The 18,057-nt window shown below is 41.5% G+C and overlaps 4 non-coding genes across 4 annotated transcripts; all 4 read right to left on the bottom strand.

Annotated features, from left to right (window-relative positions):
- Nucleotides 1–3,549: 3,549 nt before the first annotated feature.
- TRNAL-AAG (transfer RNA leucine (anticodon AAG)) lies at nucleotides 3,550–3,631 on the bottom strand. Its single transcript has one exon. It is a non-coding gene; the product is annotated as a tRNA-Leu (tRNA).
- A 239-nt stretch (nucleotides 3,632–3,870) lies between these two features.
- Nucleotides 3,871–3,952, bottom strand: TRNAL-UAG (transfer RNA leucine (anticodon UAG)). The gene has a single exon. It is a non-coding gene; the product is annotated as a tRNA-Leu (tRNA).
- A 7,595-nt stretch (nucleotides 3,953–11,547) lies between these two features.
- On the bottom strand, nucleotides 11,548–11,629 carry TRNAL-AAG (transfer RNA leucine (anticodon AAG)). The gene has a single exon. It is a non-coding gene; the product is annotated as a tRNA-Leu (tRNA).
- Nucleotides 11,630–11,868: 239 nt separating this feature from the next.
- Nucleotides 11,869–11,950, bottom strand: TRNAL-UAG (transfer RNA leucine (anticodon UAG)). The gene has a single exon. It is a non-coding gene; the product is annotated as a tRNA-Leu (tRNA).
- Between the last annotated feature and the right edge of the window lie 6,107 nt (nucleotides 11,951–18,057).

The raw sequence follows: 18,057 nt of genomic DNA, 5'->3' as shown, positions 1-18,057 counted from the left end.
AAGCCCTCAATGTCGCCTGCAGCCTCATTAAAGGGCTTAAAGTCTTTGTGGGACACTCTGGGGAGTTCCCTCATGGTGGGTGCTGAGGTTACAGTCTGTCTGGAGCTTCTAGCTGCTTCCAAAGCGATCTGCTCCAGCAATGCCATCTCCTGAGCTCTGTGAATGGCCTTCCTCTTATCGTCTATGGTGGCCTCTTCTCCCAGAAATGCCAACTCCTCCTCGTACCACACAACCCACTGACTTTTTTGGGTATTTACCTCCGGCTGCAGTCTTTCCTCCATTTGCTGTGAGGATCCTTCCTCAGTGTCATCTTGCAGGCGAACTCCTTCCAAAGCCTCAATTAGCTGCTCCTTGGAGAGTCCTTTAAAACGGACTCCTACTTCATGGGCCTTTGTTTGTAGGTTCATCGCAGTCCAGCTCTTGTACTCTGTGGTGCTGGTTCCCAATGTTGATGGGCCTTTGTCCTCCATTCCTTCTGCTCTGATCCCACTGCTGCCAACCAGTTTGTGACGGGGTGTACAGCAGAGCAAGAAGGGACAACAGGCCGAGGGATGATCCAATGAGATTTATTAAAGCAGGGAGCATACAACATCAAATATCCATAATGTCCTTCAAGTCCACCAGAAGTCCACAATAAGCCCAAGGAAATAAACAGATCTGGAGGTGCTTTCCAGTAATCCCGCACCTGATAAACGAAACAATAGTCCTTCCACGAGTCCAACAGAACAGATTCGGGGGCACCTCCAGATAATCCTTGTGCCAGCTAACAAAGCAATGGTCCACATGAGTCCAAGGGATCCCAAAACAATCTCACGAACGACGAGATATGTCCTCAGCTCAAGTCTCATCCCGTACGCTTCCGCAGTCACAGATGGACGTGGGGTCTTGCCTCAGCTAAGAATCCCCACTCCTTCCCCTTTAAGGATCAACTCACATCTGATCTCAAAAATAAGAATGGATTATCTGAGCTCCTGGGATCCGCCCATGAAGGGGGGTAGGGGTCACACCTTCTATTCAATGGTTGGGTCCACCTGAAGATTCTAGACTGGTCGGCTCCTCTTAGTCTATCAAGTATGTACATATGACTAGCCACCTGCTGTGAGAAAGAATGGCTATTCTTCACTAGTGGTGTTGACAAACCTTAATTACATTATAGCTTAGGGCTGCAAGTATTGGGGGAAGGAGACATATTGTTACAGGTGAACTCCCAGCACAAGAAAATACATAAATTACAGCTAATAGAAACCAGAGAACAGTTACATACATCAAATGGCATATTATTCAAATACAGGACAGGGCAAAAGTACATATCATGACAGACATGTCTCTAAATATTAGGAAAAAAACAATAATTCTATCAACTGTTTTTATCTTAACCAGAAAGAAAACACTTAAGCAAATACAAAAGAAGATTAAAACACATGTAAGTTTGTATGTTAGTAAAATCATAAGAGTAAGTTCAAAACAATTTTCAAGCACATATCATACTGGCAGCAGTGGGATGAAAGCACATGCAAATTTTGTCTGTTTTCATAATTATAAGAATAAGATAATGATCTGGTAGAAGGTTTACACAGTAAAATATCGATATTTGCAGATGATACAAAACTATGTAAAGCAGTTAATACAAGAGAAGATAGTATTCTGCTACAGATGGATCTGGATAAGTTGGAAACTTGGGCTGAAAGGTGGCAGATGAGGTTTAACAATGATAAATGTAAGGTTATACACATGGGAAGAGGGAATCAATATCACCATTACACACTGAACGGGAAACCACTGGGTAAATCTGACAGGGAGAAGGACTTGGGGATCCTAGTTAATGATAAACTTACCTGGAGCAGCCAGTGCCAGGCAGCAGCTGCCAAGGCAAACAGGATCATGGGGTGCATTAAAAGAGGTCTGGATACACATGATGAGAGCATTATACTGCCTCTGTACAAATCCCTAGTTAGACCGCACATGGAGTACTGTGTCCAGTTTTGGGCACCGGTGCTCAGGAAGGATATAATGGAACTAGAGAGAGTACAAAGGAGGGCAACAAAATTAATAAAGGGGATGGGAGAACTACAATACCCAGATAGATTAGCGAAATTAGGATTATTTAGTCTAGAAAAAAGACGACTGAGGGGCGATCTAATAACCATGTATAAGTATATAAGGGGACAATACAAATATCTCGCTGAGGATCTGTTTATACCAAGGAAGGTGACGGGCACAAGGGGGCATTCTTTGCGTCTGGAGGAGAGAAGGTTTTTCCACCAACATAGAAGAGGATTCTTTACTGTTAGGGCAGTGAGAATCTGGAATTGCTTGCCTGAGGAGGTGGTGATGGCAAACTCAGTCGAGGGGTTCAAGAGAGGCCTGGATGTCTTCCTGGAGCAGAACAATATTGTATCATACAATTATTAGGTTCTGTAGAAGGACGTAGATCTGGGTATTTATTATGATGGAATATAGGCTGAACTGGATGGACAAATGTCTTTTTTCGGCCTTACTAACTATGTTACTATGTTACTATGTAAGATCAAAAGATTTTCAAGAACTCATACTGCTGAGTCATACTCAGCATGATTAAGTAGGCTTCCTTAGAGTAAGTGAAGTACATTTGACAACATTTAAAATTAGTGCATGTTGGAAAAAGGGCATGTCTCTAAACATTAGGAAAAACCAATGATTCTATCAACGGTCTTTATCTTAACTGAAAACCGAAAAATCATACAAATACAAAAGAAGATTAGATCACATGCTAATTTGCATGTTAGCAAAATCATAAGAATAAGTACAAAAACATTTCAAGACCTCATAATACTGGCAGCAGTGGGATTAAAGCATATGCTAATTTTGTATGTTAGCATAGTTATAAGAATAAGATAAAAAGGTTTTAAGGAACTCTTACTACTGGCAGCAGTGGGATTTGAACCTACAGGTCTGTTGTAAAATGGTTAAGTCTCTAAACAATAGGAAAAACCAATGATTCTATCAACTGTCTTTTCCTAAACAGAAATCCACACACTCATGCAAATACAAAATCATAAGAATTAGATCAAAATGTTCTGAAGACCTACTGGCAGCAGTGGGATTTGAACCAACGCCTCTGAAGAGACTGGAGCCTTAATCCAGTGCCTTAGACCGCTCGGCCATGCTACCTTTAGCAGCATGATTTTTAAGATTCCTTATCTTAACTGAAAACCACTAAATTATACAAATACAAAAGATTAAATCACATGTTAATTTGCATGTTAGCAAAATCATAAGAATAAGTACAAAAACATTTCAAGACCGCATAATACTGGCAGCAGTGGGATTAAAGCATATGTTAATTTTGTATGTTAGCGTATGTATAAGAATAAGATAAAAAGGTTTTAAGGAACTCTTACTACTGGCAGCAGTGGGATTTAAACCTACAGGTCTGTTGTAAAATGGTTAAGTCTCTAAACAATAGGAAAAAACAATGATTCTATCAACTGTCTTTTCCTAAACAGAAACCCACACACTCATGCAAATACAAAATCATTTGAATTAGATCAAAATGTTCTAAAGACCTACTGGCAGCAGTGGGATTTGAACCCACGCCTCTGAAGAGACTGGAGCCTTAATCCAGCGCCTTAGACCGCTCGGCCATGCTACCCTAATATACTACATGAAAAAAGCTTCCTTAGAGTAAGTTTAGTGAATTTTCCTACATTTTAACTTCTTCAAGGTGGAAAATGGATAGGTCTCTAAGCAAAAAGCAATGATTCTATCTACTGTCTTTTGCAAAACAGCAAAGCATGGACTCATACAAATACAAAATAATAAAACACATGCTAATTTTTCTATTAGCAAAATCATAAATATAAGCTAAAAAGTTTCAAAGTAGAAATACACTGGCAGCAGTGGGATTTGAACCCACGCCTCCAAAGAGACTGGAGCCTAAGTCCAGCGCCTTAGACCACTCGGCCATGCTACCTTTAACAGCATGATTTTTACGATTCCTTATCTTAACTGAAAACCGCAAAATTATACAACTACAAAAGATTAAATCACATGTTAATTTGCATGTTAGCAAAATCATAAGAATAAGTACAAAAACATTTCAAGACCGCATAATACTGGCAGCAGTGGGATTAAAGCATATGCTAATTTTGTATGTTAGCATAATTATAAGAATAAGATAACAAGGTTTAACATAGCATAATGTTCTAGAATAGTCTGTTTAATCGCCGCATACTCACAGTTCCCCCGAGGGTCCATAGCTCTATAGGCTTCAGCAGCTCCACCCTCTAAGAACCCCACAAGATGTCGAACTCGCTCCCTTTCCGGGACTTCCATTAATCAACACTGATGCTCAAAGTCCTGGAAGAAGCCCTCAATGTCGCCTGCAGCCTCATTAAAGGGCTTAAAGTCTTTGTGGGACACTCTGGGGAGTTCCCTCATGGTGGGTGCTGAGGTTACAGTCTGTCTGGAGCTTCTAGCTGCTTCCAAAGCGATCTGCTCCAGCAATGCCATCTCCTGAGCTCTGTGAATGGCCTTCCTCTTATCGTCTATGGTGGCCTCTTCTCCCAGAAATGCCAACTCCTCCTCGTACCACACAACCCACTGACTTTTTTGGGTATTTACCTCCGGCTGCAGTCTTTCCTCCATTTGCTGTGAGGATCCTTCCTCAGTGTCATCTTGCAGGCGAACTCCTTCCAAAGCCTCAATTAGCTGCTCCTTGGAGAGTCCTTTAAAACGGACTCCTACTTCATGGGCCTTTGTTTGTAGGTTCATCGCAGTCCAGCTCTTGTACTCTGCGGTGGTGGTTCCCAATGTTGATGGGCCTTTGTCCTCCATTCCTTCTGCTCTGATCCCACTGCTGCCAACCAGTTTGTGACGGGGTGTACAGCAGAGCAGGAAGGGACAACAGGCCGAGGGATGATCCAATGAGATTTATTAAAGCAGGGAGCATACAACATCAAATATCCATAATGTCCTTCAAGTCCACCAGAAGTCCACAATAAGCCCAAGGAAATAAACAGATCTGGAGGTGCTTTCCAGTAATCCCGCACCTGATAAACGAAACAATAGTCCTTCCACGAGTCCAACAGAACAGATTCGGGGGCACCTCCAGATAATCCTTGTGCCAGCTAACAAAGCAATGGTCCACATGAGTCCAAGGGATCCCAAAACAATCTCACGAACGACGAGATATGTCCTCAGCTCAAGTCTCATCCCGTACGCTTCCGCAGTCACAGATGGACGTGGGGTCTTGCCTCAGCTAAGAATCCCCACTCCTTCCCCTTTAAGGATCAACTCACATCTGATCTCAAAAATAAGAATGTATTATCTGAGCTCCTGGGATCCGCCCATGAAGGGGGGTAGGGGTCACACCTTCTATTCAATGGTTGGGTCCACCTGAAGATTCTAGACTGGTCGGCTCCTCTTAGTCTATCAAGTATGTACATATGACTAGCCACCTGCTGTGAGAAAGAATGGCTATTCTTCACTAGTGGTGTTGACAAACCTTAATTACATTATAGCTTAGGGCTGCAAGTATTGGGGGAAGGAGACATATTGTTACAGGTGAACTCCCTGCACAAGAAAATACATAAATTACAGCTAATAGAAACCAGAGAACAGTTACATACATCAAATGGCATATTATTCAAATACAGGACAGGGCAAAAGTACATATCATGACAGACATGTCTCTAAATATTAGGAAAAAAACAATAATTCTATCAACTGTTTTTATCTTAACCAGAAAGAAAACACTTAAGCAAATACAAAAGAAGATTAAAACACATGTAAGTTTGTATGTTAGTAAAATCATAAGAGTAAGTTCAAAACAATTTTCAAGCACATATCATACTGGCAGCAGTGGGATGAAAGCACATGCAAATTTTGTCTGTTTTCATAATTATAAGAATAAGATCAAAAGATTTTCAAGAACTCATACTGCTGAGTCATACTCAGCATGATTAAGTAGGCTTCCTTAGAGTAAGTGAAGTACATTTGACAACATTTAAAATTAGTGCATGTTGGAAAAAGGGCATGTCTCTAAACATTAGGAAAAACCAATGATTCTATCAACGGTCTTTATCTTAACCGAAAACCGAAAAATCATACAAATACAAAAGAAGATTAGATCACATAGTAACATAGTAACATAGTAACATAGTTAGTAAGGCCGAAAAAAAGACATTTGTCCATCCAGTTCAGCCTATATTCCATCATAATAAATCCCCAGATCTACGTCCTTCTACAGAACCTAATAATTGTATGATACAATATTGTTCTGCTCCAGGAAGACATCCAGGCCTCTCTTGAACCCCTCGACTGAGTTCGCCATCACCACCTCCTCAGGCAAGCAATTCCAGATTCTCACTGCCCTAACAGTAAAGAATCCTCTTCTATGTTGGTGGAAAAACCTTCTCTCCTCCAGACGCAAAGAATGCCCCCTTGTGCCCGTCACCTTCCTTGGTATAAACAGATCCTCAGCGAGATATTTGTATTGTCCCCTTATATACTTATACATGGTTATTAGATCGCCCCTCAGTCGTCTTTTTTCTAGACTAAATAATCCTAATTTCGCTAATCTTTCTGGGTATTGTAGTTCTCCCATCCCCTTTATTAATTTTGTTGCACTCCTTTGTACTCTCTCTAGTTCCATTATATCCTTCCTGAGCACCGGTGCCCAAAACTGGACACAGTACTCCATGTGCGGTCTAACTAGGGATTTGTACAGAGGCAGTATAATGCTCTCATCATGTGTATCCAGACCTCTTTTAATGCACCCCATGATCCTGTTTGCCTTGGCAGCTGCTGCCTGGCACTGGCTGCTCCAGGTAAGTTTATCATTAACTAGGATCCCCAAGTCCTTCTCCCTGTCAGATTTACCCAGTGGTTTCCCGTTCAGTGTGTAATGGTGATATTGATTCCCTCTTCCCATGTGTATAACCTTACATTTATCATTGTTAAACCTCATCTGCCACCTTTCAGCCCAAGTTTCCAACTTATCCAGATCCATCTGTAGCAGAATACTATCTTCTCTTGTATTAACTGCTTTACATAGTTTTGTATCATCTGCAAATATCGATATTTTACTGTGTAAACCTTCTACCAGATCATTAATGAATATGTTGAAGAGAACAGGTCCCAATACTGACCCCTGCGGTACCCCACTGGTCACAGCGACCCAGTTAGAGACTATACCATTTATAACCACCCTCTGCTTTCTATCACTAAGCCAGTTACTAACCCATTTACACACATTTTCCCCCAGACCAAGCATTCTCATTTTGTGTAGCAACCTCTTGTGCGGCACGGTATCAAACGCTTTGGAAAAATCGAGATATACCACGTCCAATGACTCACCGTGGTCCAGTCTATAGCTTACCTCTTCATAAAAACTGATTAGATTGGTTTGACAGGAGCGATTTCTCATAAACCCATGCTGATATGGAGTTAAACAGTTATTCTCATTGAGATAATCCAGAATAACATCCCTCAGAAACCCTTCAAATATTTTACCAACAATAGAGGTTAGACTTACTGGCCTATAATTTCCAGGTTCACTTTTAGAGCCCTTTTTGAATATTGGCACCACATTTGCTATGCGCCAGTCCTGCGGAACAGACCCTGTCGCTATAGAGTCCCTAAAAATAAGAAATAATGGTTTATCTATTACATTACTTAGTTCTCTTAGTACTCGTGGGTGTATGCCATCCGGACCCGGAGATTTATCTATTTTAATCTTATTTAGCCGGTTTCGCACCTCTTCTTGGGTTAGATTGGTGACCCTTAATATAGGGTTTTCATTGTTTCTTGGGATTTCACCTAGCATTTCATTTTCCACCGTGAATACCGTGGAGAAGAAGGTGTTTAATATGTTAGCTTTTTCCTCGTCATCTACAACCATTCTTTCCTCACTATTTTTTAAGGGGCCTACATTTTCAGTTTTTATTCTTTTACTATTGATATAGTTGAAGAACAGTTTGGGATTAGTTTTACTCTCCTTAGCAATGTGCTTCTCTGTTTCCTTTTTGGCAGCTTTAATTAGTTTTTTAGATAAAGTATTTTTCTCCCTATAGTTTTTTAGAGCTTCAATGGTGCCATCCTGCTTTAGTAGTGCAAATGCTTTCTTTTTACTGTTAATTGCCTGTCTTACTTCTTTGTTTAGCCACATTGGGTTTTTCCTATTTCTAGTCCTTTTATTCCCACAAGGTATAAACCGCTTACACTGCCTATTTAGGATGTTCTTAAACATTTCCCATTTATTATCTGTATTCTCATTTCTGAGGATATTGTCCCAGTCTACCAGATTAAGGGCATCTCTAAGCTGTTCAAACTTTGCCTTCCTAAAGTTCAATGTTTTTGTGACTCCCTGACAAGTCCCCCTAGTGAAAGACAGGTGAAACTGCACAATATTGTGGTCGCTATTTCCTAAATGCCCAACCACCTGCAGATTTGTTATTCTGTCAGGTCTATTAGATAGTATTAGGTCTAAAAGTGCTGCTCCTCTGGTTGGATTCTGCACCAATTGTGAAAGATAATTTTTCTTGGTTATTAGCAGAAACCTGTTGCCTTTATGGGTTTCACAGGTTTCTGTTTCCCAGTTAATATCCGGGTAGTTAAAGTCCCCCATAACCAGGACCTCATTATGGGTTGCAGCTTCATCTATCTGCTTTAGAAGTAGACTTTCCATGCTTTCTGTTATATTTGGGGGTTTGTAACAGACCCCAATGAGAATTTTGTTACCATTTTTCCCTCCATGAATTTCAACCCATATGGACTCGACATCCTCATTCCCTTCGCTAATATCCTCCCTTAAAGTGGACTTTAGACAAGACTTTACATAGAGACAAACCCCTCCTCCTCTCCGATTTTTACGATCCTTTCTAAACAGACTGTAACCCTGTAAGTTAACTGCCCAGTCATAGCTTTCATCTAACCATGTCTCGGTTATTCCCACTATGTCAAAGTTACCTGTAGATATTTCTGCTTCTAGTTCTTCCATCTTGTTTGTCAGGCTTCTGGCGTTTGCGAGCATGCAGTTTAGAGGATTTTGTTTTGTTCCAATCTCCTCACTGTGGATTGTTTTAGAAATGTTCTTACCTCCCTTCTGAGTATGTTTTCCTGGGTCGTCTTTGTTCGAGTCTAATGTTTTTCTTCCCGTCCCCTCTTCTTCTAGTTTAACGCCCTCCTGATGAGTGTAGCGAGTCTTCTGGCGAATGTGTGTTTCCCAGGTTTGTTGAGGTGTAGTCCGTCTCTGGCGAGGAGTCCATCATACCAGTAATTCACACCGTTGTCCAGGAATCCAAATCCTTGTTGTCTGCACCATCGTCTTAGCCAGTTGTTTGCATCAAGGATCCTGTTCCATCTCCTGGTGCCATGCCCGTCTACTGGAAGGATAGAAGAAAAAACTACCTGTGCATCCAGTTCCTTTACTTTCTTCCCCAACTCTTCAAAGTCCTTGCAGATTGTCGGTAGGTCCTTCCTTGCCGTGTCATTGGTGCCAACATGTATCAGAAGAAATGGGTGGACGTCCTTGGAGCTGAAGAGCTTTGGTATCCTATCGGTCACATCCTTGATCATCGCACCTGGAAGGCAGCATACTTCTCTTGCAGTTATGTCCGGTCTGCAGATGGCTGCTTCGGTGCCTCTCAGTAGTGAGTCTCCCACCACCACCACTCTTCGTTGCTTCTTGGCTGTACTTTTTGCTGTCACTTGTTGCTGTGTGCCCTTTTCTTTTTTGCTTGCTGGTATTGCTTCATTCTTAGGTGTGCCATCTTCATCCTCTACAAAGATTTGATATCGGTTCTTCAGTTGTGTGGTTGGTGATTTCTCCATGGTCTTCTTGCTTCTTTTGGTCACATGCTTCCACTCATCTGCTTTTGGAGGTTCTCTGACACTTTTTGCACCTTCTGTGACCAGTAGAGATGCTTCTGTTCTGTCTAGAAAGTCTTCATTCTCTTTGATGAGTTTCAAAGTTGCTATTCTTTCTTCCAGACCCCGCACCTTTTCTTCTAAAAGGGCCACTAGTCTACACTTCTGACAGGTGAAATTGGATTCTTCTTCTGGTCGATCTGTGAACATGTAGCACATGCTGCAGCTCACCATGTAGGTTGTCACATCTGCCATGTTGCTCCTAGATCCTGCTGACTTGCTGTGTGTTTTCCTTCTTGTGTAATCTACTCAGCCAAGCTCTCTTGCAATAATGTCCTACAGGCAAAAATTCGCGCGGCGTAAGGCGCGCGGTTTGGTGATGCTTTCGAAGCAGCTGGTCCCGGCTGTACCCAACGATCTTCTAGCTTAGGGAGACTCCTTGCTTTTCCCAGAAGGAACCTGGAATATGCAAATTAGCCTCCTCTAGCTTGAATCCCTGGTTTGGTGATGCTTTCGAAGCAGCTGGTCCCGGCTGTACCCAACGATCTTCTAGCTTAGGGAGACTTCGCTTCTCCCAGAAGGCACCTGGAATATGCAAATTAGCCTCCTGAAGCTTGAATCCCTGGTTTGGTGATGCTTTCGAAGCAGCTGGTCCCGGCTGTACCCAACGATCTTCTAGCTTAGGGAGACTTCGCTTCTCCCAGAAGGCACCTGGAATATGCAAATTAGCCTCCTGAAGCTTGAATCCCTGGTTTGGTGATGCTTTCGAAGCAGCTGGTCCCGGCTGTACCCAACAATCTTCTAGCTTAGGGAGACTTCGCTTCTCCCAGAAGGCACCTGGAATATGCAAATTAGCCTCCTGAAGCTTGAATCCCTGGTTTTCACAGGGATTCACATGCTAATTTGCATGTTAGCAAAATCATAAGAATAAGTACAAAAACATTTCAAGACCTCATAATACTGGCAGCAGTGGGATTAAAGCATATGCTAATTTTGTATGTTAGCATAGTTATAAGAATAAGATAAAAAGGTTTTAAGGAACTCTTACTACTGGCAGCAGTGGGATTTGAACCTACAGGTCTGTTGTAAAATGGTTAAGTCTCTAAACAATAGGAAAAACCAATGATTCTATCAACTGTCTTTTCCTAAGCAGAAATCCACACACTCATGCAAATACAAAATCATAAGAATTAGATCAAAAGGTTCTGAAGACCTACTGGCAGCAGTGGGATTTGAACCCACGCCTCTGAAGATACTGGAGCCTTAATCCAGCGCCTTAGACCACTCGGCCATGCTACCTTTAGCAGCATGACTTTTAAGATTCCTTATCTTAACTGAAAACCACAAAATTATACAAATACAAAAGATTAAATCACATGTTAATTTGCATGTTAGCAAAATCATAAGAATAAGTACAAAAACATTTCAAGACCGCATAATACTGGCAGCAGTGGGATTAAAGCATATGCTAATTTTGTATATTAGCGTATGTATAAGAATAAGATAAAAAGGTTTTAAGGAACTCTTACTACTGGCAGCAGTGGGATTTAAACCTACAGGTCTGTTGTAAAATGGTTAAGTCTCTAAACAATAGGAAAAAACAATGATTCTATCAACTGTCTTTTCCTAAACAGAAACCCACACACTCATGCAAATACAAAATCATTTGAATTAGATCAAAATGTTCTGAAGACCTACTGGCAGCAGTGGGATTTGAACCCACGCCTCTGAAGAGACTGGAGCCTTAATCCAGCGCCTTAGACCGCTCGGCCATGCTACCCTAATATACTACATAAAAACAGCTTCCTTAGAGTAAGTTTAGTGAATTTTCCTACATTTTAACTTCTTCAAGGTGGAAAATGGATAGGTCTCTAAGCAAAAAGCAATGATTCTATCTACTGTCTTTTGCAAAACAGCAAAGCATGGACTCATACAAATACAAAATAATAAAACACATGCTAATTTTTCTATTAGCAAAATCATAAATATAAGCTAAAAAGTTTCAAAGTAGAAATACACTGGCAGCAGTGGGATTTGAACCCACGCCTCCAAAGAGACTGGAGCCTAAGTCCAGCGCCTTAGACCACTCGGCCATGCTACCTTTAACAGCATGATTTTTACGATTCCTTATCTTAACTGAAAACCGCAAAATTATACAAATACAAAAGATTAAATCACATGTTAATTTGCATGTTAGCAAAATCATAAGAATAAGTACAAAAACATTTCAAGACCGCATAATACTGGCAGCAGTGGGATTAAAGCATATGCTAATTTTGTATGTTAGCATAATTATAAGAATAAGATAACAAGGTTTAACATAGCATAATGTTCTAGAATAGTCTGTTTAATCGCCGCATACTCACAGTTCCCCCGAGGGTCCATAGCTCTATAGGCTTCAGCAGCTCCACCCTCTAAGAACCCCACAAGATGTCGAACTCGCTCCCTTTCCGGGACTTCCATTAATCAACACTGATGCTCAAAGTCCTGGAAGAAGCCCTCAATGTCGCCTGCAGCCTCATTAAAGGGCTTAAAGTCTTTGTGGGACACTCTGGGGAGTTCCCTCATGGTGGGTGCTGAGGTTACAGTCTGTCTGGAGCTTCTAGCTGCTTCCAAAGCGATCTGCTCCAGCAATGCCATCTCCTGAGCTCTGTGAATGGCCTTCCTCTTATCGTCTATGGTGGCCTCTTCTCCCAGAAATGCCAACTCCTCCTCGTACCACACAACCCACTGACTTTTTTGGGTATTTACCTCCGGCTGCAGTCTTTCCTCCATTTGCTGTGAGGATCCTTCCTCAGTGTCATCTTGCAGGCGAACTCCTTCCAAAGCCTCAATTAGCTGCTCCTTGGAGAGTCCTTTAAAACGGACTCCTACTTCATGGGCCTTTGTTTGTAGGTTCATCGCAGTCCAGCTCTTGTACTCTGCGGTGCTGGTTCCCAATGTTGATGGGCCTTTGTCCTCCATTCCTTCTGCTCTGATCCCACTGCTGCCAACCAGTTTGTGACGGGGTGTACAGCAGAGCAGGAAGGGACAACAGGCCGAGGGATGATCCAATGAGATTTATTAAAGCAGGGAGCATACAACATCAAATATCCATAATGTCCTTCAAGTCCACCAGAAGTCCACAATAAGCCCAAGGAAATAAACAGATCTGGAGGTGCTTTCCAGTAATCCCGCACCTGATAAACGAAACAATAGTCCTTCCACGAGTCCAACAGAACAGATTCGGGGGCACCTCCAGATAATCCTTGTGCCAGCTAACAAAGCAATGGTCCACATGAGTCCAAGGGATCCCAAAACAATCTCACGAACGACGAGATATGTCCTCAGCTCAAGTCTCATCCCGTACGCTTCCGCAGTCACAGATGGACGTGGGGTCTTGCCTCAGCTAAGAATCCCCACTCCTTCCCCTTTAAGGATCAACTCACATCTGATCTCAAAAATAAGAATGTATTATCTGAGCTCCTGGGATCCGCCCATGAAGGGGGGTAGGGGTCACACCTTCTATTCAATGGTTGGGTCCACCTGAAGATTCTAGACTGGTCGGCTCCTCTTAGTCTATCAAGTATGTACATATGACTAGCCACCTGCTGTGAGAAAGAATGGCTATTCTTCACTAGTGGTGTTGACAAACCTTAATTACATTATAGCTTAGGGCTGCAAGTATTGGGGGAAGGAGACATATTGTTACAGGTGAACTCCCTGCACAAGAAAATACATAAATTACAGCTAATAGAAACCAGAGAACAGTTACATACATCAAATGGCATATTATTCAAATACAGGACAGGGCAAAAGTACATATCATGACAGACATGTCTCTAAATATTAGGAAAAAAACAATAATTCTATCAACTGTTTTTATCTTAACCAGAAAGAAAACACTTAAGCAAATACAAAAGAAGATTAAAACACATGTAAGTTTGTATGTTAGTAAAATCATAAGAGTAAGTTCAAAACAATTTTCAAGCACATATCATACTGGCAGCAGTGGGATGAAAGCACATGCAAATTTTGTCTGTTTTCATAATTATAAGAATAAGATCAAAAGATTTTCAAGAACTCATACTGCTGAGTCATACTCAGCATGATTAAGTAGGCTTCCTTAGAGTAAGTGAAGTACATTTGACAACATTTAAAATTAGTGCATGTTGGAAAAAGGGCATGTCTCTAAACATTAGGAAAAACCAATGATTCTATCAACGGTCTTTATCTTAACCGAAAACCGAAAAATCATACAAATACAAAAGAAGATTAGATCACATAGTAACATAGTAACATAGTAACATAGTTAGTAAGGCCGAAAAAAAGACATTTGTCCATCCAGTTCAGCCTATATTCCATCATAATAAATCCCCAGATCTACGTCCTTCTACAGAACCTAATAATTGTATGATACAATATTGTTCTGCTCCAGGAAGACATCCAGGCCTCTCTTGAACCCCTCGACTGAGTTCGCCATCACCACCTCCTCAGGCAAGCAATTCCAGATTCTCACTGCCCTAACAGTAAAGAATCCTCTTCTATGTTGGTGGAAAAACCTTCTCTCCTCCAGACGCAAAGAATGCCCCCTTGTGCCCGTCACCTTCCTTGGTATAAACAGATCCTCAGCGAGATATTTGTATTGTCCCTTATATACTTATACATGGTTATTAGATCGCCCCTCAGTCGTCTTTTTTCTAGACTAAATAATCCTAATTTCGCTAATCTATCTGGGTATTGTAGTTCTCCCATCCCCTTTATTAATTTTGTTGCACTCCTTTGTACTCTCTCTAGTTCCATTATATCCTTCCTGAGCACCGGTGCCCAAAACTGGACACAGTACTCCATGTGCGGTCTAACTAGGGATTTGTACAGAGGCAGTATAATGCTCTCATCATGTGTATCCAGACCTCTTTTAATGCACCCCATGATCCTGTTTGCCTTGGCAGCTGCTGCCTGGCACTGGCTGCTCCAGGTAAGTTTATCATTAACTAGGATCCCCAAGTCCTTCTCCCTGTCAGATTTACCCAGTGGTTTCCCATTCAGTGTGTAATGGTGATATTGATTCCCTCTTCCCATGTGTATAACCTTACATTTATCATTGTTAAACCTCATCTGCCACCTTTCAGCCCAAGTTTCCAACTTATCCAGATCCATCTGTAGCAGAATACTATCTTCTCTTGTATTAACTGCTTTACATAGTTTTGTATCATCTGCAAATATCGATATTTTACTGTGTAAACCTTCTACCAGATCATTAATGAATATGTTGAAGAGAACAGGTCCCAATACTGACCCCTGCGGTACCCCACTGGTCACAGCGACCCAGTTAGAGACTATACCATTTATAACCACCCTCTGCTTTCTATCACTAAGCCAGTTACTAACCCATTTACACACATTTTCCCCCAGACCAAGCATTCTCATTTTGTGTACCAACCTCTTGTGCGGCACGGTATCAAACGCTTTGGAAAAATCGAGATATACCACGTCCAATGACTCACCGTGGTCCAGTCTATAGCTTACCTCTTCATAAAAACTGATTAGATTGGTTTGACAGGAGCGATTTCTCATAAACCCATGCTGATATGGAGTTAAACAGTTATTCTCATTGAGATAATCCAGAATAACATCCCTCAGAAACCCTTCAAATATTTTACCAACAATAGAGGTTAGACTTACTGGCCTATAATTTCCAGGTTCACTTTTAGAGCCCTTTTTGAATATTGGCACCACATTTGCTATGCGCCAGTCCTGCGGAACAGACCCTGTCGCTATAGAGTCCCTAAAAATAAGAAATAATGGTTTATCTATTACATTACTTAGTTCTCTTAGTACTCGTGGGTGTATGCCATCCGGACCCGGAGATTTATCTATTTTAATCTTATTTAGCCGGTTTCGCACCTCTTCTTGGGTTAGATTGGTGACCCTTAATATAGGGTTTTCATTGTTTCTTGGGATTTCACCTAGCATTTCATTTTCCACCGTGAATACCGTGGAGAAGAAGGTGTTTAATATGTTAGCTTTTTCCTCGTCATCTACAACCATTCTTTCCTCACTATTTTTTAAGGGGCCTACATTTTCAGTTTTTATTCTTTTACTATTGATATAGTTGAAGAACAGTTTGGGATTAGTTTTACTCTCCTTAGCAATGTGCTTCTCTGTTTCCTTTTTGGCAGCTTTAATTAGTTTTTTAGATAAAGTATTTTTCTCCCTATAGTTTTTTAGAGCTTCAATGGTGCCATCCTGCTTTAGTAGTGCAAATGCTTTCTTTTTACTGTTAATTGCCTGTCTTACTTCTTTGTTTAGCCACATTGGGTTTTTCCTATTTCTAGTCCTTTTATTCCCACAAGGTATAAACCGCTTACACTGCCTATTTAGGATGTTCTTAAACATTTCCCATTTATTATCTGTATTCTCATTTCTGAGGCTATTGTCCCAGTCTACCAGATTAAGGGCATCTCTAAGCTGTTCAAACTTTGCCTTCCTAAAGTTCAATGTTTTTGTGACTCCCTGACAAGTCCCCCTAGTGAAAGACAGGTGAAACTGCACAATATTGTGGTCGCTATTTCCTAAATGCCCAACCACCTGCAGATTTGTTATTCTGTCAGGTCTATTAGATAGTATTAGGTCTAAAAGTGCTGCTCCTCTGGTTGGATTCTGCACCAATTGTGAAAGATAATTTTTCTTGGTTATTAGCAGAAACCTGTTGCCTTTATGGGTTTCACAGGTTTCTGTTTCCCAGTTAATATCCGGGTAGTTAAAGTCCCCCATAACCAGGACCTCATTATGGGTTGCAGCTTCATCTATCTGCTTTAGAAGTAGACTTTCCATGCTTTCTGTTATATTTGGGGGTTTGTAACAGACCCCAATGAGAATTTTGTTACCATTTTTCCCTCCATGAATTTCAACCCATATGGACTCGACATCCTCATTCCCTTCGCTAATATCCTCCCTTAAAGTGGACTTTAGACAAGACTTTACATAGAGACAAACCCCTCCTCCTCTCCGATTTTTACGATCCTTTCTAAACAGACTGTAACCCTGTAAGTTAACTGCCCAGTCATAGCTTTCATCTAACCATGTCTCGGTTATTCCCACTATGTCAAAGTTACCTGTAGATATTTCTGCTTCTAGTTCTTCCATCTTGTTTGTCAGGCTTCTGGCGTTTGCGAGCATGCAGTTTAGAGGATTTTGTTTTGTTCCAATCTCCTCACTGTGGATTGTTTTAGAAATGTTCTTACCTCCCTTCTGAGTATGTTTTCCTGGGTCGTCTTTGTTCGAGTCTAATGTTTTTCTTCCCGTCCCCTCTTCTTCTAGTTTAACGCCCTCCTGATGAGTGTAGCGAGTCTTCTGGCGAATGTGTGTTTCCCAGGTTTGTTGAGGTGTAGTCCGTCTCTGGCGAGGAGTCCATCATACCAGTAATTCACACCGTTGTCCAGGAATCCAAATCCTTGTTGTCTGCACCATCGTCTTAGCCAGTTGTTTGCATCAAGGATCCTGTTCCATCTCCTGGTGCCATGCCCGTCTACTGGAAGGATAGAAGAAAAAACTACCTGTGCATCCAGTTCCTTTACTTTCTTCCCCAACTCTTCAAAGTCCTTGCAGATTGTCGGTAGGTCCTTCCTTGCCGTGTCATTGGTGCCAACATGTATCAGAAGAAATGGGTGGACGTCCTTGGAGCTGAAGAGCTTTGGTATCCTATCGGTCACATCCTTGATCATCGCACCTGGAAGGCAGCATACTTCTCTTGCAGTTATGTCCGGTCTGCAGATGGCTGCTTCGGTGCCTCTCAGTAGTGAGTCTCCCACCACCACCACTCTTCGTTGCTTCTTGGCTGTACTTTTTGCTGTCACTTGTTGCTGTGTGCCCTTTTCTTTTTTGCTTGCTGGTATTGCTTCATTCTTAGGTGTGCCATCTTCATCCTCTACAAAGATTTGATATCGGTTCTTCAGTTGTGTGGTTGGTGATTTCTCCATGGTCTTCTTGCTTCTTTTGGTCACATGCTTCCACTCATCTGCTTTTGGAGGTTCTCTGACACTTTTTGCACCTTCTGTGACCAGTAGAGATGCTTCTGTTCTGTCTAGAAAGTCTTCATTCTCTTTGATGAGTTTCAAAGTTGCTATTCTTTCTTCCAGACCCCGCACCTTTTCTTCTAAAAGGGCCACTAGTCTACACTTCTGACAGGTGAAATTGGATTCTTCTTCTGGTCGATCTGTGAACATG

This window comes from Ranitomeya imitator, chromosome 4, assembly GCF_032444005.1.
Source record: "Ranitomeya imitator isolate aRanImi1 chromosome 4, aRanImi1.pri, whole genome shotgun sequence".
NCBI lineage: Eukaryota > Metazoa > Chordata > Amphibia > Anura > Dendrobatidae > Ranitomeya > Ranitomeya imitator.
This window is presented reverse-complemented; position numbering and strand designations above follow the sequence as displayed.